The following is a 23,480-nucleotide window of genomic DNA, read 5'->3' as shown; positions in this document are numbered from 1 at the left end:
GGTATCCTCTGAAGGGTCAGTTGCTATGGCTCGTACCTGGGCTAGGGCATCCGATTCCTGACTGCCAGCGGGAGTCAGCACCTCATGAGCCTCAGCTCGGAGGGCTCGGGCTCCTGCAGGTGGACTGAAGGGCTCTCGACATATCCCGACCCCACAAGGGCTTATTCATGGTCATCCATCCCTTCGCTTCCCATTGTCCAAGCCCAGGGGTCAGTCCCTTAGCACAGCCCAACTCTCAGTGCAAAAAGGGTTAACATCTGGGGCTCATGAGTAACCATGAGCCAAACCAGCCAAACTGCTGAGTCCAGCCCACCGACTGCTGTGGCTCCTTCCTGTTTCCACCCGGATGGTGTCAGTGTTGGGCTGAATAGTGATGACAGTCTGCGTGGACGGATTGCCCGGACTAGACCCATCTATACACCAGGCCTCAGCAGGAATCGCCCTGCTCCCTCTCCCAGGCCTCAGGGGCCACCACAGGAAGAAGGTGGGCATTTGGAGGATCCACATACTCTGCAGGACCTAGCAGTGTCCCCATTTGTAGCAACGGTGGGCTGGTGCTCCCGGGGCTCCCCTGCTGCAGATAGGCACACCACTTAATCACAGCAGGACACACGGGGCCGTGGCACAGGTGAGTCGGTGAGCACATTCTCAGGGCACCTGCTGATGCCGTGATGTGCTGTTCCTTTGTGAGAGGCTGTACCTGGAGAGCGCCGTGTTCACTGCCAGGAGCTGTGGCTCTATGGGGAATAGTGAGGTTCTGCCCCCTTCCAGAGCTGGGACCAAAATCCTTGGGGAACGCTGTCCTTCTGTTCTCTCTGCCAGGTGTCATCCCATATCTTCCAGCATCACAGACACGTCCAACCCAAATGGTAGCCCTGCGTGGGAGATGCCCAGCTTTAGTCTGCTGCACTAGTAATTCTGCCTTTTCAAAGGCAGCTGTTGCTTTTATTCCCAGTCCCACATGTGTCCTTTCTTTACCAGGTGGTTTGAGGGACAGAGCACTGTGGCAGGTGGGGAATAAAAGGCCTCCAAAACCGCCAAGTACCTACAAAGGCATGTGCATTTTCTAGGTTCTTATGGGTTGGATAGGCTTGCACCTTGTCCACAAGCATCTCACATACCGTGTTTCCCCGAAAATAAGACCAAGCTAGACAATCACCACTCATGCGTCTTTTGGAGCAAAAATTAATATAAGACCTGGTATTATATTATTTTATATTATATTATATTGTATTATATTATACATTATATTATAAAGACCAGGACTTATAGTAAAATAAGACCAGGTCTTATATTAAATTTTGCTCCAAAAGATGCATTAGAGCTGATTATCTGGTTAGGTCTTATTTTCGGGGAAACATAGCCAACGGTGGATGGCCAACCTGGGATTTTCCTTGCTGCTGTCTTTTTCCCAAGACTCACTTCTTTGGTCCCCTGGATTGCTCACTGATTATTGGTCCACAACCTTGGGAGTTCCCCAGGTGAAAATTGAAAATGGCCCCTGTACATGCAGAGCAAGGAGAGACCAAAGTAAAAGGTGGATGACTCCAGATTGGTAGGTGGCAGTTTTAATAACAAGGGAACTGACATAGAAGGCTTGTCTTGGGCAATTAAAAGGTGAATAGATCTCTGTACCCACCCGCCAGAATCTTAAAGAGTGTATACAGTGGCCTTAACAGGGTCCAGTCATTTGTGCATTCCAGGTCCCAATATCACATCACTCTCTCAAGGAACAGTGTCTCCAAGGAACAGTGGGTGGAATGCACATTCCAAGGATGGGGAGAGAGTATGGGACCTCCAGTTGCCTAGGTCCAGCTCGAGGGTGAACTGGTGGTCATGTCTTCTTGATGACCTACTTCAATAAGAGTGAAAATGAGATGGAGCCAGATATTTTCTTTCTCTGCTGTAAAACCCATGTGTGGAGATGTTTTTTTTGTGTGTGGTTTTTTTTGTTTTGTTTTGTTTTTTTGGTTTTTTTTTCGTCAGTGGTACAAGAGATCCTACTGTATTCTTCTTGTTTTCTAACCATGAGAAGTAGAGCATACATGATCTACTTTGCTACAATTGATCAAGGCTGAGATACTATGACCTTGAACTTGCAGCTGAAGCAGTTTTGTTGTTGTTGTTTTTTCTCCCCCAATTTTCAGATAATGATGAAGACACTAGATTCCTAGTGGACAAGTTTTGCAGTGCTGTTTTAAGACTATTTATTGGGAGCCAGATCTACCTTTCAACAATTGTGAGTACCTTGCATTAAATACGTTTCTGTTTAAATTAGCTAGAGCAGTTTCTGTTTTAGTTAACAACATGCAGCCCCAACTCCATTTTGAAATGGCTCTATTAATATCAATTTTCTTACTACTCAGGATAAAAATGATAGACTCATAGTCTTGTTTTGTGATAAATAAGATAATTTTTCACTGAAAAACATTGTTTTTGAGACACAGATATTCTATGTGAATTTAGGGATTAATTAGAATAGTAAGTGAGCTTTCTGATTGGCCAAAATGATTGTTTTGTTATATAATTGGGACACCATTAATATAATAGAACATTTTCAAACAACAAGAGTCTCTGCTTGCAAGATAACTACCAATGCAAAAATACTTATTACAAATAAGTATCAAGATAAAACCAAGATGATTTTCAAAACATGGGATAATGTTCTCATACATAGACTTTATTTTATAATAAAAAATGTTTTATCACAAGATATTATGATCCTGTATGAAGCAGGTGGTTAAGGAGCAAATGAATTACTGGCAGATTTCTAATTATAATACACTTTTAGTCTTTTATGATAAACAACAGATGTGTGTTTACAAAAATACATTATCGTAGAATCAGGTCAATAGAGTCTAAATGAAAAAGCTTAATTTATCTGTAGTCCCATTTGAATTCAAGGGGGTAGCCTATTTAAAAGAGCCGCCATTTAATGTGGCATGAGTTCAAAGGAGCTTTACTGAAATGGACCAATGAATACCTTTTTCGTTATTTGTCCCAATAGAAAGGAAGATAATCTCAGAGTACAAATAGACATAGACAAAAATAACAACTCAAAACAAAAAATATTAGAGCAGATGCAAAAAGAGGATATTCCAAAATAATGGAGACCTAAACTTAGTGACCCTATTTCCTAAATACTGATAGTATATTGTTGGTCTTTCACTATTTAGCTTTCTTTCTAATATTTAGTGATGTTAAAAATGATTTTATATTATTAATTCTCTGAATTTCAAAACTTCTGCTAAATAATGAAAGTAACGTTTATTTTTAAGTGCAGATCAAGTAAGCACAATTTTCAATTTGAGCATTGAAATAGTCCCCATATACAAGTTGGTAAAATTCAAAGAATGAATGTGGAGGTCAAAGATGGGTTACAATCCATTTCTGCCATTCGCTAGTTGTGAAACACAGAAATATTCTAAATAGCTGCATTTTCAAAAGCTAGCTAAATATAAATTTCAAACCCTATAATGTGCCATTAAAAGGAATCAATGTTTAAAATCATCTCAGGCCTTAATTCATGACTCTGTATTATTTATATACTAGTAATGTGTTTTAAAGAACCACATTGATGCTGTAGGAATCTATAGTATTATTTAATGCCTTGGACTGGTCAATACGGAAGTTTAACTTAGGTTATATTTTGACGTACATTTTTAATTTCTCTATCTTGATTTCTCTGTATAGAATTTTCCATGCATTTTCTAATCTTTTCCTTTTATTTTAATTAACCTATCACACTGCTATAATTTAACATTGGTGCAGTTCAGTGAAAGAAACTCTTTTGATACAATATTCACTCTGAGAATATATAATATAAATAGGGTATTTAGCATTTACGCATGTAAAATAGCAGCTGTGATGGTGGACAAAGTTTGTTGAAACCACACTTATGTGCCTTAGTTGTTTAAAAACCATTCAAAACACATTTGAAGGAAATTCTTATGCAAAGCTTCAGGACAGAGGTTGATTTACTCCACATCTTTTACCCCAGTTATCGTCTGCTGTATAACACACCAGCGCAAGGTTGGTGGATTAAAGAACAATCCAGTTAGGATATAGATTCTGGGAAGTAAGAATTCAAAGTGCAGTGGCAATGTCTGGTCTGTGCTGCTCACTCTATGGTTTATGCGGCCACAGCTCAGAGCACTCAAATGCCCGGGGGTGGGGAGGTAGGTCATCTAGTGGCTTCTTCACTCATGTCTCAGCCACATAGGCCAAGATGTGTCAAAACCAGGGTTCAGCTGGACCTGCCATCCAGAGGACCTGCACAGAGCTCTCCATTTGACACTAGCTTCCTATAGGGCAGTGGCTGGTGTCTGAGAGGGAGATCCTTAGTGACAGTGTCAGCAGAGCAAGCTTTCCTAGAGACCAAGAGAGAGCCGCAGAGCCTTTTATAGCCTCATTTCGGAAGGCTTGTAGTATCACTTCTATTGTATTCTATTGGTCAAAGCAGACATAAGTCCACCCAGATTTAGGTGAAGGGTCTGTTAAGTCAGAAACTGTGGAGGGGCTGAGATATCATCCACCTGTTATACAAATGAGCCAAAGACGATCCCTGAGTATTGGTCCTACGTCCACTTCCAGTAGGCTGAGACCCACAGTTCCAAAGATGGCCAGTGCCAAACTCCCATGTTTACAATACAGTTGTTTTAAATATAGCCCGAGAAAGCATATCTTAGCTATTTTGAAACTGACTACTTTACATACACCATGAAATTGCACCCAAAATCTGTTACCCAGAGAGAAATTAAACCCTGGGGCTAGAATGACTGCAAGCAGCTGCTGCCCTTCAGAGTTCTTGGGCCCAGAGACTCCCTAGTATGCTGTTAGGAGACATCCTGTGCTCTGGTGAGCCCCTTCTCTGATGTCATTCCTTCCTGGAATTTCCCTTGCCTTCGTCACTTTCTAGGTAGTGGCCCTCATGCTAAAGCCTCTGGAAGGTCACTGGTTGAGTGCCCCCTTCACCCCACCAGGCCCCAACACAAGCCTATCGAAACTCCACCCACAGGAAGCCTGTTGTGTGCTACCGCCACCTGGTGGTCATATGTTTTTCCTTGATCAGCTCCCAAATCCCTCTAATTGACTACATTTATTTGGAAACAAGCCTGCCACAGTGTGTGTGTGTGTGTGTGTGTGTGTGTGTGTGTGTGTGTGTGTGTGTGTGTGTGTGTTGGTAGCAGATATAAGGCTTTCTGGATCAGAGACCCAGAAACTGATTTCTCATAGAAAAATGCAGCAACCAGAGCTGGATCCCCATAGAACAATGTGACAGTCAAGTGTTATCTGAAGTAGGTTTGTGTCACAGGGAGGGTCTCCAACATTGAGATTAAGAGATTATATGCTGGTACATCTACCCGTGTTATTAAACATATCTCTTTGGGGGAAGAGAAGGAAGAGGGGTTCATTTCTCTGGAATATAAGCAAATGTCACCAGCAAGGAGAAAGACAGGACATTGTGTCTCTAAATCTCTCAGGAGGTTTCTAGTTTTTGAAACTCTCTGTAGCTTCTACAGCTGTTTGTTATGCAAACTTTCTTGCAGTGGCTTTTGCTCACAAGGCCTGGACCTTGCAGAAGCATGAACATATCTGGGGGAATTGTCCTGAGAGAAGGTAGTGGCCCACCTCTTGAGAAGGGGGCCCAACAGAGAAAGCGTATCCATGTTCCATGGAGTGTAAGGCCTTGGCTGGAAGACACAAAGGGCTTTGGATGAGCCCAAGGCATTGGGGGCTGTACCCACCTGGAGATGTCTTCACTCACATGTCTGGTGGATGCAATGTGATGGCTTAAAAGTACTGCTCGCCTTGGATTGTCACCAGGAGCCCCTACTGACGGCTTCTCCATCTGTATCAAACTTCTCACATGTAGGCTTACGGGTCTCAGAGGGAGCATCTCAGTCAACAGCTTGCCACAAACAAAGGTTTTAAGACAATCAGAAGGAAGCTGTGTCACTTTTCATGACCCACCTTGGAAACCACATAGAATCAATTTTGCTGAACTCAGTGGGTTGAAGCAATCACAAGGCTGACTGATACATTGCAGGAGGAAACATAAACCTCGTTCACCAATGGGAAGAGTGCCAAAGAATTAGGGCCATTATTTAGAGCTGCCACAATCTTGAAAGATGTTAGGAGCGTGTCTCAGAAGGAAGATATGAACCAAAGTCCAAAGGTATACAGGCAAAACTAGGCAAAAATGACAAGGTGTGTCAATTAGTTGTAGTCACATCTGAGGAGAGAACAGGTACTAGGGTTGGAAGACTGAGTAATACAATAATGTACAAAGACTGGGCAAGTGATCAATATTTCTGAGAGCCAGGATAAGTAGCTGTGTTTCTTTTAGGAAATAAAATTGAATTTGTGAAAATATAGCTTAGTTATTATAGAAAAATGAGAACTTTGTTGAGCTACACTTATTGTATTATTTACTTATTTACTCATTTACTTTCATTATGTACCAAGATTTAACATAATCTTTATAGTAGCTCTCTCGGGCTTATCTTACCTGGATTTTAATAATTTTTAAAATGATTACAATGTATCTTATGGCTAAAAAATGAAGAAAATAATATGCTATAGCTTATATGTCTTTTCAGAAAAAAAAATGTAACTGGTCAATTCAAAGGGATAAAATTATAATTATAGGTATAATTTAATTGCTTGATAATTCCAAAGACTGAGAAAACTTGTTCTCATTCCAAGAGTTTCAGAGGTAAATGATTGTTAATATTCTTCCCAGTCAAGAAAGAGATGAACTGACATATTCTGGTGCCAGAAACCAAGACAGACTCCACTTAAAAGCATTAATTTAACTGTAAAACCTGTCCTGTATCTTATTACCCTCATTTTAAAAATTGAAAAAATAATCTTATGCGCAGATTGCTTGAGGGACTTCCACCTGGTCCCAGAGTCAGTGAGCAGTAGAACCAGAATGCAAACTCACAGCCCTTTATGCTAAAGCCTGAGCTTCCCCACCCGGTTGGTCTCTAATGCATACCATTAGATAACTCGGTGGTCACACAGTCTTTCTGGTGTATTTTGATGTGTGCTGCCACAATTTAAGTCCAAGGTATGGAATTCGAGGATAAACTTGTAGGTTCAAGGAGATAGAAATTAATAACTTGCTCTTTCTTATGCTAAGAAGTCATATTCTTTAGAAATAATTCCTCTTTAAAATACAAACAGAACACAGGATGATCTAATTTCCCCAAATGATCTTCCTGTATATTCAGTTTGTCTATAGATAAGAAAGGAATATTTTCAAATATAAGTATTAAAATACACATGCATGACATATGCAGAGATTTTTAAGGGATTTGATAATAAAGAATTTCTATTTTGGAATATTTAATTTTAAAGAAGAATGGTAAGTCCGAGAGAGAAATTCACATACGTGTAAAGTTTCCAACAGAAATAAAAATAGCTACAACAAATGTTTTAAAATAAGATCCACTCTTTCTAGGACCTTATCTTTCCATTAAGTTTGCTAAGCTAGCTTCCTCATTGTCATTTTTATAGTGAACTTTCCTGCTGTTTTTTATTATTATTATTATTCCTTCCTATCTCTATGGCAAAGAAGCCAGTACCTTACAAGTGCCCAGGAAGCTGTTAAAAAGATTCACTCTTTTATTTCTTGGCCATAAAAGAGAAAGTATAATATATTCATATACATAAATAGACTCACATCTGATTCCTTATGCATAAAGTTGATGCAGTCCCATGGTAGGATATACTTTGCTTCATTACAAAGGACACTTTCTCCTGTGGTTGCAGAATGGTCCATTGGGGCAGGATGCCTCACGTGCTTGTACACCCTTCCGTGGCCTGGTGGCCATTGATGTTGCAGTGTGAGTCAGTATCCCTCAGCCTAAGCGCAGACGCTAGGAAAGGATGTATATGATGGTTCAGTGAAATAGAAAAAAAAAAAAAAAAAAAAGAAGAAGAATTCTCTCTGTAATCCTGAGGAAAATATAATAATAGGATTAACAAATATAAAAGTACTAAGAGACATTTGTCAGGATCTCAGCAAAACCACTCTATTTAGAGACTACACCAGAAAAGAAAATGCATATGAATCTGCAAATGACTTGGAGGAAGGGAAAATTCACTATGTAAATACCCCTGGCCTCAGGATCCACTTCCTACTTGAGCGAGGAAAGAAACCACTTGAGAGAACCATGTTTTCTCTTCTGCCCCCCGCTATTGTACAGTGTAGAAAGGTTAGAGAAGTAAGTATATGAACAAAAGAATGGAAGGGATGAAAGAAAGTGCAAGCTTTTAGATATGTTAATAGAACATTTCACAGAGATATGATTTGAAAACTGCAATTTAATATGGTATATTGATAATATAGAATTCTTGCAGATTTTTGAGTCAAAAAGATTCATCTCTTTTTTCTCTGTCTTTAAAAAAAAATAAAAGACATTTTTCAATTTCTTCTTCATGGTGGTAAAATAAAAGCATTTAAGAGCATGAAATCCATGAAGAAAGAACTCTATAGTGGAAGATGAGACACCATATGTTAGTTTATGTTTTAAGCTTTCAAAGCTTTCCGTTTTCCCCTGTGACTCGTTTTCCTTTAAAATACAAGATCAATGATACTAAGTTATGGTGGTTTTCAGCCCTAAGTTTTATCCTAAGCAGAAATTTCACAAACTTCCTAAGTAATGCTGAGGAGGTTTTCCTATTTGGTAATAAATATGGGCACATGAACAGAAAGTAACAACTTCTACTGTAATTATATATATATATATATATATATATATATATATATATATATATATATGTATTTGTTCTTAGGTATGACATCTAAAAGTTTTTAGATTATTCATCATTTAATAACTCTGAAGAATTGGCTAATTATAATCTCAAGGCTCTTCCAAATGGTAAAAATTATAAAAATCATTTTTGATCAGTCTCTATGTAAGAAACAAGAATAAAATTAAAATATAATAAAATTATGTGGCCACATGCTTTACTTTCTACGTCTATAAATAGTATATGCAGAAGACACTTATTAAAGAATACATGAGTATATAAATATTTGAATATTATTAGTCTAGTAATTGTATTTATTTAATAGTTCTTAAATAAATCTACATCTCTTTATCCCCATTGTATTTGTCTAGTTCAGGGCATATCGTCTCTGGTCTGAAATAGTGCAATAATTTCTAGTAATGAACCCATTTGATCTATTTACCACACCACAGAGCAAGTGTTCTAAAATGGAGGTGGAGTAAACTCAGACAGTCTCTTGTCGCTTGCTTAACAACCTTCACTGGTTTTCTATTGGCGCCTGCATGAAGCCTGCAAACTCCTTTTAACATGGACTGCAAGTTCTTCATGGTCCAATAGCTGGTTGCCTGTAGGAGTCTGCCCTCTTTACTCTTCCCACTGGACAGTCCTGTTTCAGAAATGTATCTGATCCTGTTGGCATGTTCAATAGACCAACGATTGCTGCGACTTTGGAATCTTCATCTAGCCAAGTTCTCCTTAGTCTTGAAGCCCCCATTTAGACACTGTTCCTCTTCGACACCTCATTGAACACTCTCATCCACTCTGTGCTGGGGTCCTGTCTCTGGGCTGCCCTGACACTTTAGTGGCTTGTAGACCCGTCCATATTTTGCTGAGTTATGAGCCTCTCAAGGCTTGCGACTGTGTCTGTCATTTACTGCACACACCTATCAGGTGACCAGCATAACATTATGGAACTGCCTCTCATGCTATAGGTGCTCCGTGAATATTTAGGGGACTAGAGACAATTACTGAAATCACATGTATAAAAACATAAACACTGCTTTTAAAAAAAAATGATAATTCTGGAATGTTCATTGTATCTGCATCTTAAAATGGCTTCTTTTTTTCCTTAAACATTTAGATCTTAAGTTTCTTACACACAAAATCAATTTAAGATATTTCTGTGGTGCCCTAAATAATCCCCATTCCAATTCCAAACAGAGTAGATATTCAATTATATATATATATATATATATATATATATATATATATATATATATATATATTTATATATTTATATATAATTTATATATATTATATATTTAATATATATTGATATATATTTGACATATGTATAATATTATATATTATATATATTTATATATATACAAATATATATTTAATATATATATAATTGAATATATTGAATATATATACACGTATATATGTATATATATGATATAAATATGTAATATATATGTGTATATATAACATATAATATATATGTGTGTATATATATATGTATATATCATATCTGTCCTCATTCTGAAAGTACTTACTTTATGATACTTGATTTTTATTGTTGACTTCACATCTTTAACTTTTTCAGTATACTTATTTTTTCACATGCCAAAGTACTTTGAATTGTTTTGCTGTGTTAAAAAAAACAAACAAACAGAAAAACAACTTTACACAGAGCAAAAAGCTTGTTCATTTATTGTCATTTTGATTAATTCCTTCACGTGAATTTATATTTAGGCACATTGGAATAATTCCCTGCTGGTACATGTATTTTATAAGATACAGAAATAGTTTGTGGAATATACAGAGTTTTAATAATGAGAACTGAGTATTGATAAAGAATTAACTCCAAGCAATTCTACAGTAATACAAAATGGAAAATATTTATCCATAAATTCATAAATAGCATAAATTTTACTTTTAGTATAGTGTGACCCGTGTTTTTGAATATGTGATTGGTGAACTGAGGAATATGAAGTTTAAAGACTGTTAATACTTTATTAGGAAATTTCTGATGGAGCTTGTTCTTCTTTTTTATTATAACTATCATTAGCATAAATATTGTCATTTTCTATTACATTTCTATAAATTTATCAAATGGCTTTATCCAGTGACTCTGACATAAACATTTATACACTTATAACAACACAGAATAGATTATATTTTCAAGATTATTCACATGAAACATTATTTGGCCTGAATAGCTCAAACATATAAAAGATCTATGATCGCTTTGCAATGATGCCTGAATTTAAACATGAATGGAATGAATTATAGAGCATTACGCTTGAAGGTTAACTCACAAGAGCTCAAACTGGTACCTGACCTATCTAAATAATTATCTAAATTCCCTATGTAATTATACCTGGAAGAGGTATTCTAGCAGATTAAAGTCTAGATGCTAGTATGTTTTAGCATATTGGAGAATATGAAAACATGTTCTGAGTATTGTATACAATTTTAACTAAAATTTACCAAATAAAAAATAGTCCTCATTCCCCCAAAATAATTATAATAATTAAGTCTAATTGTATGGTAAATAGTAGAAAATAACACTAGTGTATTTCTGTGATGTCAGATAGTAAAGCAAAGTTTCCAGAAGGAAACAAACAACAACAACAACAACAACAATAATAATAATAAATAATAATAATACATAGGTGGAAATACAAGTATAAAAATGAAAAGTGAAAATATGTGTCTCTTAAAGTATACTAAAATAAGCTCAATAAGTGAGAATTTAAGTTAAAAATATAGTATGTTTCTTTATGTCTCAGTTCCCTATGCTACTTATATTACTGTGGCTGGTAACTCTTCGCTTGGGCATTGCTAGTTTTGAAAAGGAATTTTGATAAGTAGCCTGGTGTAAATCATAATATATTACTATACTTATATGGTCTAATTTAGGAGTCATTTGGAAATGGCACTTAATTTTCAGTTGTCTGATGCATGTTTTTTATATATATATATACATATATATATATATATATATATATATATATATATACATATATATATAAATATATATATAAACAGCCTGTTCCTGTTGGAAATATGTATATACATATACATATATATTATATATATTCCAGTACACCTAGGGAAAAATAAAAAAAAATAAAGGAAATATTAGTATTTTTCCTGCCAAAAATACTTATTGCCATTATTTGCAGTTTTAGAAGCAACATGTTAGAGATTATGGAGTAATGTTTACATATTTGTAACCATGAAACATTACAAATTGAAATTGTTACTTTTGCTTTTATAAAGAAATTGTATACATGGATTCATCTCTTGGAGGAAGTTTGCCACTTTTTACACAACTTAGTTTATTATAAGTAAGCAGTAGTAATGATACATAAAAAGATCAATTATATTTCATTATCCCTCTTTGTTTATATTCTCATGAAAATTGAACTATGCAATCATAAGAACTGTGTATGAAGGCATATGGTATTCAATAGAGAGAGAACAAATACCTTTCAAAATTACCCTTGACTTTTGAAGCTCTACTTTATGAATACATTTATAAATCAGTGGTCCTATTTCCTAAGATGATGAATAGCAAATGTTTATTTAAACTCTGGGCTATTTACTAATACATACATCAAAAGTTAGGCATTAAACAATTATAGAAAATGATTTTCACAACTGCATAAACCAAAGAACAAATTTTTTACTGCTGATACGCAAATTGCAAAAAAAAAAAATAATTTATGTATATCAAAAATACTTATCACTTTGGTTTATTTTCAGTATTTGAAAATGCACACTTTAACACATATTATAAATTTGTATGTACTTGTTTATGTCAAAATACAGTTACTTTTATTTTACACTTGCATATTAATAATGTTCTGGAAGGCTCCAAAAGTTTTTATTGTTTTATGAACAGTTTCTTTTCTTTATTAATTTAACCAGTGTTCCTCCAGGTTTGTTTACACAATTAACTTGCTTAACATACCTATTTTAATTGCTAGTACAAAGACAAAACTTCAATTTAGCCTGTTCCTGTTGGAAATATCTCAGACTCTGCATTTGTGGATTTTATTGTCTAGATATTCCTTTACACAAAAGGTAGGACTGTGTGGTATTTAGACATGAGACTGAACCCTTGTAACTCCAAAATTAAACAATCGTTTCAATAACTACTAGGCACTAGATGAGTTTTATGTACTAAAAGATTTAACAAATATTCATTAAGTGTTTCTTATGTAACATTACTCTTCTAGGACAATAGTAAATTAAAACAAAGTTATTTTGCTCCAGTGTTATTGGAGATTACATTGTAGTAAAATTGAAGTGTAAGAAGTAAGGAGATTAATATTTAATATGGATTAAATATTCTGCAAATTGTGTGTCACTCCTCTCATGGAGAGCCAAAGCCTCCTTTTTGCATTTGAATCTGGACTTGTTTTCCCAAGTGAATGCAAGGGAAGTGTCAATGTGGAAGTTCTGATGCTGGACCATATGACATCTTTGTAGCTTTCATCTCTGTTGTTAGGTTAAACCTTCTTGGAACCCAGACACTTGCGTAGGGAAAGCCTTCTCCAAGGGGAGAAGCCAAGGTAGAAGACCCCTGAGACAGTCCAGTGGAAAGACCCAGTGGAGCTCCCGACTGACTGTTAATAACTACTGCCAGTTTGTAGTGGTGTTATCTTCAGTGTTCCAGCTGGCAGGGCAGCTCCAGGAAACACCACGTGACAACCCCATGTCGACACCTAGAATCAAAAGAAATAATGAGCAGTTGTTGCTGTGTTAAACCATGACATTTTGAGGTGCAAAGGAAAATTGAAACAGAAGTTATATTTAAAGTTTTAACTTAGTTTGTTAGACTATAAAAAGTAAATGCTAGTTATAAAAATAATAGTGTCTTTTCTTCACCCCCAAATTGGAAAAGTAATCAAAATAAATTAAACTCAGACTTTAAATGTTTTTTACAAGAAAACCAAAAGCAGTCACTCAAGATGATTTTTGCATGAGTAATATTTTTAACTAGGAGAGTATTGTTAACTTACAGAAATGGGGAGATCAGAGAATTGACACTTACCTGGGGTTAGGACAAGCAGAGAGGTGACAGAAGTGATAGTGAGTGAAGAATTAAAGTGACTAGCTATGATGCTCACAAAAAATAAAGCTTATCTGATTGGTGTACAAATTTTTAAGTGAAACTTAATAGATTGATATTTTGGTCAATATGCGAGTATATGTCTCTCATGAGTTTAGCTAGTAAAAACTGTTTCCAGTAAATTCAGAATCTCTTGATAAAAATGAATGCATACTCAGAGCATAGATCAGTGGTTCCCAGTCCTGCTTGCCTGATAAAGGCCAATGGGGAATAGTCAACAGCAGCCACTCTACCGAAACCCACTCCGACCGATCAACTAAGAATTTCTACATATGGGTCTTAAGCGTAGTTTTGTTTTGTAAATCCCCCTAGTTAATTTAATATGAAGTCATATTTGTGAACCACTGCCCTAGTCAAATGGATAACAGATATATTTTACCTGAATTGGCAGTAAGAGTGAATATCTGAAAACTGCTTCTATAAAAATTGATATATCTCCTATACCTTCAGAATTTAGTGAATTATAAGGATATGGTCCATATAATGATTTGGATATATATTGGTGTGAACAAATATTTGTAGTTTTTATTTGTAGTTCTATTTTTAATTTGTATTTAACCCTCTTTATACATCAGTGATTCTCCTTAAGATTCCCTGGTAAACCAGTGTGAGTGGTGTGTGTGTGTGTGTGTGTGTGTGTGTGTGTGTGTGTGTGTGTGTGTTTGCATTTGGAAAAAATATAGAGAATATTACTCAGATTCATGTATATATGAAGTCATTACAAACTCACAGTCTGCTAGGGAAAACTTAATAAAATAAGGGCTTTGAAAAAAAAGAAACATATTTAGTGTTGGAAAGAAATGAGGACCATCCCTAATATAGTATGGACATACAATTTATAAATAAAATAGTAATCAGTGCCAGCGTCTAAACATGGAAAATAATGCTTTACTATATATACTTTTTTCAAAATGAAAAATTAGTATGATAAATGAATTCAGGTATAAAAAGAAAAAAAGCCTAATGAAAAAATTACCGTGTAATGATGTTACTATACATGAAGAATATATGTATGTACTTAAATTAAGATAAAGAAAACTTTGATCAATAGATTTGAGTGGATATTAGAATAAACTGCTTTTTGAAACAAAAAAACGATAGCATGAATTTCTTTATTTCAAAACGTTTCAGGGTTTTCTCTCTTAAATGGAGCAGAGAAAAGGGGAGCAGAGAAGAATTATATTGACATTTTCATGGTGTTCTTCAAATAATTTGTAACGATAAAATGAACAAAAAATGAAGCATGTTTAATTATTAGAGCTAAAGGAAAGAAAGGATTATCATAGAGAAAGTAAATTATATTCGGGATGAGAATGTTGCTGGGAGAGGAAAGGAATTTATAAAAAAAAAAAAGACATCTTACATATAAATAATGAATTTTAGGGAAAAATGTTGAATGACTAATGTTTATAACATTTTTGGGTGACTAAGAATGTGTAGAGTAACTAGTGACTTTGTCTTGTAGTTATTTAGAAACAAAAAGTTTTTCTACTGCTATAACTTTTTTTCTATTGTTTCCTTTTATTTACCATGCTAGAACTTGTTGTTAACATTTGCTTAACTGTGTTCACTTAGCCTATTTTTATTGTGTTCATTCATTCATCAAATATTATTGCTTGGTTTTTATGTATTAAATACTTTCCTAGGCTCTATGGGCTACTACAGTGAACAAGACAGATGTGACCTCCACCCTCAAGTATATGATATCGATATATTTATATAAAGTGCATATTAAGGCTAGGAGAGCAGACAATCTGTAAATGAGATAGAATGCTGATAGAGAGAAAATTGGGATGGATGGGCTTTTTTTTACTTGAGGATATTAGATAATATCTCTCCAATCTATATGAAAAGTATGAAGGATGAAAATGGGATAACTATGAATAATAATAATAATATAAAATAATAATAATAATAATAATAATAATGATAATAATAGTAGTAGTAGACTTACTGGTATGACTGAAGGCTCTAAGGCATCTCTGTGCATCCCTGTCTATACAGCTTCTCATTTAACCATGCTAAAGTCAGTAAATCTTCTTTGAACTCAATCCTACTCGAGTAGATTCATTCTACCTGTTTTCTTGGAGTCTACTGGTCAACATTATGGTATCTGATAAATCTTTATATTTTTTTTTATTAAAATTTTCTGTAGAGTCTGTGTGTCCTGTCAAAAACACACAGTAGTAAGGATTTTTTTTTCTATCAACTCTTCAAATAGTAGGATTCTTACCTTAGGTATATGAATTTACATTTATAATGCTGCCGTTTCTCACAGGCTAATCGGTAAAGTAAACTATCATCAGATATTAACTAAACTTTGGTTGCTTGATCATTAGATTTTAGGTTTACTTAGTTAAAGTTTTTACAACTATTTTCTTTTTGATGGGATGAGTTTAATTCTTTCAATCCAAAAATAGAGCCACAGTGTCAATTGGAGAAACATCTGGTCTTCCCGTATTTTGAGTATTGCCTGCAAATCTCACAAATAATCGAAGCTGTAGAATCTCTTACTCTAGTAAGAGTAATTATGATACTTGTCTCTGAAGAAAAAAATAACAGTGGTTACCTGTGCTGTGTGATGTTGCTTTTCCAATGATGATTAAAGTATAAGAGAAGAGCTTTCAGTATCTGGCAGTAGAAGTGCAATTAGGTGAGGAACGCAGCAAAGATTTTTTGAGAATACATTACAAGAAGCTATAACAGTGTAACTTGATTTGAGCAGTCAATGAGTGACAAATAATTGAGCAGTGGTCTTCCTAGGTCACATCACTAATGGCCCAATATTATTTTCATATTCTTCACTAGTGTTAAGTTTTCTGTTTGTTTGTTTTGAAAATTCAGGAAAACATACTGTACAGTTTTTAAGAATCTAAGACTTTGCCATTATGGGTTTTTAAAGAACTTCTTCATTTTTAATGGGAAATATATATATATACATACATATATATAATGAATTCAACAAATTTCATTATATATATTATAGCTGTGTATATATATGTGTATATATATGTATATATAATATAGCTGTTTATATATATGTGTGTGTGTGTGTATATATATATATATATATATATATATATATATATATATAGCTGTTTTTCAGCTTTAAGACTATCATGTTTTCTGTATAATTCTTCATTTGAATTTTGACTCAACTTCAAGGGCGAACAATCTATTGAGATATGACAAAGGTACAATTTAAAACATTATTAATATCATATGCAACATTTCTGCTAGAGCTTATCCATTTTCAAGAGCTTGGACTGTTACTGCTTTATTTCCACTCATATGTTAACAATCCAATACATTCACATCTTTGTTTATATATTTTTTGAAGTACACTTTTTGTTGGTTAATGGCTTCCATGAGGATAAATTTTAACAGCTTAGCAACTCTGTTCCAAAGCATCATTTTCTATGTTTTATGTCTGTTATAATGGCAAAATTTTCCAAACAATTGTTTCTGTGTGTGTATGCATGTGTGTGTGTGTGTGTGTGTGTGTGAGAGAGAGAGAGAGAGAGAGAGAGAGAGAGAGAGAGAGAGAGAGAGAGAGAATAAACCCTCTCACGTTCTGCTTCTAGTTTGTAAAATTCTCTGCAGTGTATTAAAGTTCATAAGTTCTTTAACTACTTAAGGTGATGGATTTGAAAACTCTTTGGACAAAAGAGTTACTCTAATGTCCCAGAGGGATTGGGTTTTCAGATAGCCTAATATTTGAGCCAGACTACAATATTTATTTTTTCATTTAGGTTTTCTATGGAGGGTATAGACACAGTTGAAAATATTTTTGGAAGTTGCTAATTGTAGTTTCCTACACTGGACATTGGAGACTTCAAAGACCTCCAGCTTTCTCTTGGAATATGCATCATTAGACATTTGATTGCTTTGATTGCCAAACTACCACTATTTTAAGATTGGATTATCCATAATCTGCAAAACACATAGCTACTATTCTGATGCTGGTTAATGGAGAGTGCTCTGCTCAAAAAGGTTCTTTAGGGAACCATCTTCCTCCCATTATGAGCTCCGTCATCTTCTATGGCATGGCCCTCTGTTACATGTGTAACCAAAGATGGAGAAAAGTAGAGGACATGGGTCTCTGGTAGGTTTCTATGGTTCAGCCTGGTAGTAGTATATATCACTTCGGCTGACATTAGGTGAATTTGATCACGTGACCTCACCAAACTGCAAACATGATTGGGAAATGCACTTTAGCTCTGTGTACAAGTAGAGAATGAAACCAAGTATGATAAATACATGGTAATTTCTGGCTCAGTGTTTACATAAAAGCTCATCAACTTTACTATCTCTGAGTAACTTTAAGCCGTAACAAATTCTGCATATAATTAGATTCAGTCACAGAAAGATTAATGGGTGACATACATCTTGCACGTGCTATATCTGGGCAAGATTAATTGTAACTTCTTTTAAAGAAAGATCATACTGAATGATAATATTCTATAGTTGTATTACATTTTATTTTTGGCATTCTCTAGAATTTTCATCATCCTCATTTTTCATATAAAGTTCATAGAGTTCGTTTGCTTCTTTCACTTTCTATAAAGTCTCCCATTCCAGGTTTCACTTTGTCTCTGCTTGTGTATATCATTCGCTAGCCCTCCTTTAGCCCTTCCCTTCACTTATGTTAGGTTCCTCTTTTCAGTAGGAAATGGGGGAAGATTTTGCATTTTCTACACTCCTTGACATCTTATGCACATAAGTTTGTCTTTTTTTCTTTCTGCCTTCTTGCTGTGTGTTCACGTGGCCTTTCTTCAGTGTGTACACATGAAGAGAGAGAGAGTTCTCATATCTCTTAGTGTTCTTCTTCTTTTTTTTTTAATTTATTGGGGTGACAATTGTTAGTGAAATTACATAGATTTCAGGTGTACAATTCTGTATTACATCATCTATAAATCCCATTGTGTGTTCACCACCCAGAGTCAGTTCTCCTTCCATCACCAAATATTTGACCCCCCTTACCCTCATCTCCCACCCCCCATCCCCCTTACCCTCTGGTAACGACGGTTTTTCTTTTTAAGAGCAGTCTCTATCACTTCTATTTTCTTTTATTTCCCTTGTCAAGAATTGTTGATTCATCACATTTGAGTATCCATTTAATTGATTGGTTTTGAGAGATACAAGTTTTGTTGTTAATAAAACACAAACAAAAAAAGAACGGATTGCCCTCATATCATTTTGAATAGTACATACACAAATATGCAAGTGTGCACACACACTCACAAATACATAACACACACAATTGAATGACATAAAAATCCTGGAGTTCATATTAGATATTTGTCTCTGTAGTTTTTCAATACTTTCCCAATATTAATGCTACATTCAGATTTTTCTCAGCCTTGAAACTTTTGATATATTTTGTTTCATTTTGACCACATTTTAGCACATAAAGCATGAAGTGTCAATGAAACCATTCTTTAAGAACATATTGATTATTTCTTAAGAAAAACATATCCTCAATGTTCATCATTCTTATGAGATATAACTAATGATTTCTAACAAATATTTCCAAATGACTATATTTACTAAGATACATGGTGAGTAACTGGCAAATATTCCGTAAAGACGTTTGGGTCAATGTTGCCAAACATATGTATGTATATATATATATATATATATATATGTGTGTGTGTGTGTGTGTGTATATATACACATATATATGTATATATATATATATATATATATATTTCTTTTCAACATATATATGTTATATTCATATATATGCATATAATTAGAAAAATGAGGATGACGAAAATTCTAGAGAATGCCAAAAATAAAATTTTATACAACTATAGAATATTGTCATTCAGTGTGATCTTTCTTTAAAAGAAGTTACAATTAATCTTGCCCAGATATAGCACATGCAAGATGTATGCCACCCATTAATCTCTCTGTGACTGAATCTAGTTATATGCATATAAATATATGCATATATATATATATATATATATATATATATTAAAAATATATATATGTTGAAAAGAAAGAAATCACTTTTTCCAAAATCTCTTTGTCATCCTGGAGGGATGATACAGTCAACTGATACTTAGGCATGACAGACTATAAACACATCAAGTTTCCCCGAGATAGATACGAACTACATCACTTAGTCTCCAGTTTCTGAAAGAACCGTTTCTTTCAAAAAAAAGTGAAACTTGTGTGAATCTCTTGACGTCATCCACCAACTGTTTGAGGAATTCTGATAAGCAATGTGATCGTTGTCCCAATACCGCTGTGAAATCGTCAGTGTCTAAATGGTGGGTTGTGGTAACGTGCTGTGCTTCCGCTTCCAGAAGTTAAAACACTGAAGGAGAAGAATGGTTCATTTCTCTTTCTGAAAACTGTCATAGCTGATATAGCACATATTAAGTCCTTCTACAGTTGTCCCTCAGTGTACAGGGGGCATTTGTTCCAGGACCCCCTGGAGATGTCAAAATGCTCTTGGGATGCTGAAGTCCCTTATATAAAATAACGTAGAATTTGCATAGAGCCTAATCATAGCCTCCTGTATGCTTGAAAAAAATCTCTAGATTTTCTGTAATAGCTAATACAATGTAAATGCTGTGCCAATAATTTTATACTGTATTGTTTAGGGAATAATAACAAGAAAAACAGTTGGTTCATAGTACAGACACAACCGTCATAGGCCTAATTACACTGTGCATACCAATGACAAGATATTAGGTTGGTGCAAAAGTAATTGCGGTTTTTACAATTATTTTTAACCTTTTAAACTGCAATTACTTTTGCACCAACCTAATAACAATTTTTTGCCAAATATTTTCAAACTGCAATCAGTTTAATCTGTGGATGCTGAACCCATGGATATGCAGATACAGGGGACCAGCTGTTGTTAATAGTCTACATCACTTTCTACTTAATGGTCAGTTGATAATAGGATATTGAAATCACATGCACTTGGGTTGGGTGTACACACATACATACCCTATATTTTTAGCCTGAAATATGTCTTTACAAAATATGGCATTGAAAATGGCTCTGTAACAAATAACTCTTAGAACCCCAAAAACCCTTTCAGGGAGAATCCAAGATCTGTTCATAATTAGAGGCCCTTTGTAGAAAGAGGAAAGGAGATCCCTAGTTAAAAGGTAATGGGGCAGTAAAGGGAGGAGAGAATATGCTGAAACCAGGGCCTTGACTGTATTGGCAACATATCACTGACTTGTACGGATACAGAGAAATCACGCCCATGAAGTTTACTGATACCGAGAGCTGGAAAACTAGATCACACTAATAGTAAGTGAATTAGGTTTGAAGATTGTAACTGTTTTGATGAAAGTCTTACTCTTCATCTACTGTAGAGAAGGAATTAGAATTCGGGTCTCCTTATGTCTAGTGCATTGTTTTTTCCATCGCATCATACTATAGATAATGGGTGCTATGAGGTGTTATTGTGCATGAGATAACATATTGCAATAAACAACATTTAAAGTCGATTTCAACTCTAAGACTTATAATAGTATTCGACTTAGTCATGTTTTAATACTTATTGTCAAATGATTGTACGTGTTGCAAAATATAGAATAAAATGAAGTAAATTTCACGCTTTATAATTCTACATGAGCTGGAAGGTATGGCTTATTATATTAGTGAAATATCTAGTAAAATTATAATTGCTCTTTTCACATAAAAAAGCATAACAAGAAAAATTTATAAGTCCGGCTTCCAGAATCCTTGTACATATTGACTTTAATGATAAGCATCTCACTGTCAACAGAACAGAGTTATAGGAGATGGACACTGTGACATCCTGTAAGCAACCCATGTCACACAACTCTGTTTGAATTTTGAAGCATTTTAACTGATAATGTTGATTCACCATCATGGAGAATTATCAGAACGTAATTTAGCACGATTACTAGCAGAAGATAATACAAGAATCGAAACTTTAATATTTCATGAAATTGGAAAACACAGCATTAAGAGTTGTATTGATTATTTTAATCACATGTCACACTAGAAATATTGTTAAAACTGTGATTCCTCTTTGACTGTCATTTGCCTCCCAGCAGGAGAAAAACAGCAGTTGATTTATTAATAACTGAATAGACTAAGAGATGCATTGTACAACCAAATTTAATAAATGGAGTAATGATTAAAAAAAAATCATTCATGATCATATGTTGTGATATCATTACTATAGCAACGATTTAGTTACATGCCAAGCTCGATCATGTTTATATTTTCACATTGAAAAGTTGTTAGTCATGAAATTAACAAAGAGAATATTAACTTGTACTTTGCCATTTGGAAAAAAAAAATCCAAACTCCTTAAATTTGGGCAAGCTGCACTATGAAGAAAAACACCGTACATAATATTATTAGAGGTCAGTGGCTATACCTAGGGGGCTGAAGCTTATATACTCAAATGGTAACAACAAAAATCATGAGGACACAATAGTAACAAACTCCACATTTGCAATTCTTATAAAGCTTCTGCTAGGAAGATAAAGATTGTATTGGATTAAAATTTGTCTCCGTGACATTCTTAGATGGAAGCTCTAACCCCTAATGTAACTGTATTTGGACATAGGGCCTTTCAGGAGGTATTGTGGTTAAATGAGTTTGCAAGAGTGAAGCCCTAATATGATAGGACTGGTATCCTTGTAAGAGCAAGAGATACCAGAGCCACAAATGTAGAGAGGAAACGCAAGATGAGGACACAGTGGAAGGTACCCATTGCAAGAGAGGAAGAGAGATCTCACCAGAAACTTTCCTGCGCCTTGATTGTAGACAGTGGGCTTTCACAACTATGAGAAAATAAGTTTCAGTTGTTTAAGCCATTCAGTGTGGTATTTTGTTTTGGTAGCCTGAGAAGACTAATGTAGACGCGTATGAGGAAAACTGTGTTTTAAGGGATCATCTTACTTATGAAACAAATAATAGATTTGTTCAACAAGAATTACAATAATCAACCAAAAGCATTGGTATACTGCATGATATCACATTGTGCCACGCAATGATAGCATACAGATATGCTATCATTTCATATAAAAGTGTTAGAAAACACTGTAGAAATTGATGAAGAAATAAAGATGAATGTAGGGAGAAAAGTAAAAAAAAATTGTATATGTCATCTCTACAACTTAGGTCAAATGAACACAAAAATATGCAGCAATGTAAATATCAATATCTATCTGTATATCTATCTCGCAAAATACGCATTTTTAAGTTATACAAATATGTAGATATTGGATCTTATGAGAAGATATAATAACTTTTTTGATTACTAAGAACAGTTACAGTTCAAAGGCCATTTATGACAAATATTATTATATGACTACTTTATTATTTTTTTTTGTTTTGATATCCATCTAGACTGTAAACCTTGCCCAAATACCATGGTGTTTGTTTTTAAAGATTTTTATTTAAATGTTGCTAATATACATTATTATATTAGTTTCAGGTGTACATCATAGTTATTCAACATTTATATACTTAAAGAAATGATCACCGTGATAAGTCCAGCAACCATCTGACACCGTACCATGCTATCACAACATTATTGACTATATTCCCTATGCTGTACACTGCATCCTTATGA

At 34.6% G+C, this 23,480-nt stretch overlaps 1 long non-coding RNA gene across 1 annotated transcript in view; it reads left to right on the top strand.

Annotated features, from left to right (window-relative positions):
• The window catches only part of LOC141572833 (uncharacterized), a 774,709-nt gene that overhangs the window by 527,877 nt on the left and 223,352 nt on the right, over positions 1-23,480 (top strand). The window contains exon 4 of the long non-coding RNA XR_016018828.1: positions 2,148-2,239. This is a non-coding gene — a long non-coding RNA (uncharacterized LOC141572833). The remainder of the gene's footprint in view (positions 1-2,147; positions 2,240-23,480) is intronic.

This window comes from Rhinolophus sinicus, chromosome 15 (genome assembly GCF_057876585.1).
Source record: "Rhinolophus sinicus isolate RSI-liver-muscle chromosome 15, RSI-T2T, whole genome shotgun sequence".
In the NCBI taxonomy this organism is placed as follows: domain Eukaryota; kingdom Metazoa; phylum Chordata; class Mammalia; order Chiroptera; family Rhinolophidae; genus Rhinolophus; species Rhinolophus sinicus.
Note: the sequence above shows the minus strand (reverse complement) of the source record. Positions and strands in the feature narration are given on the sequence as shown.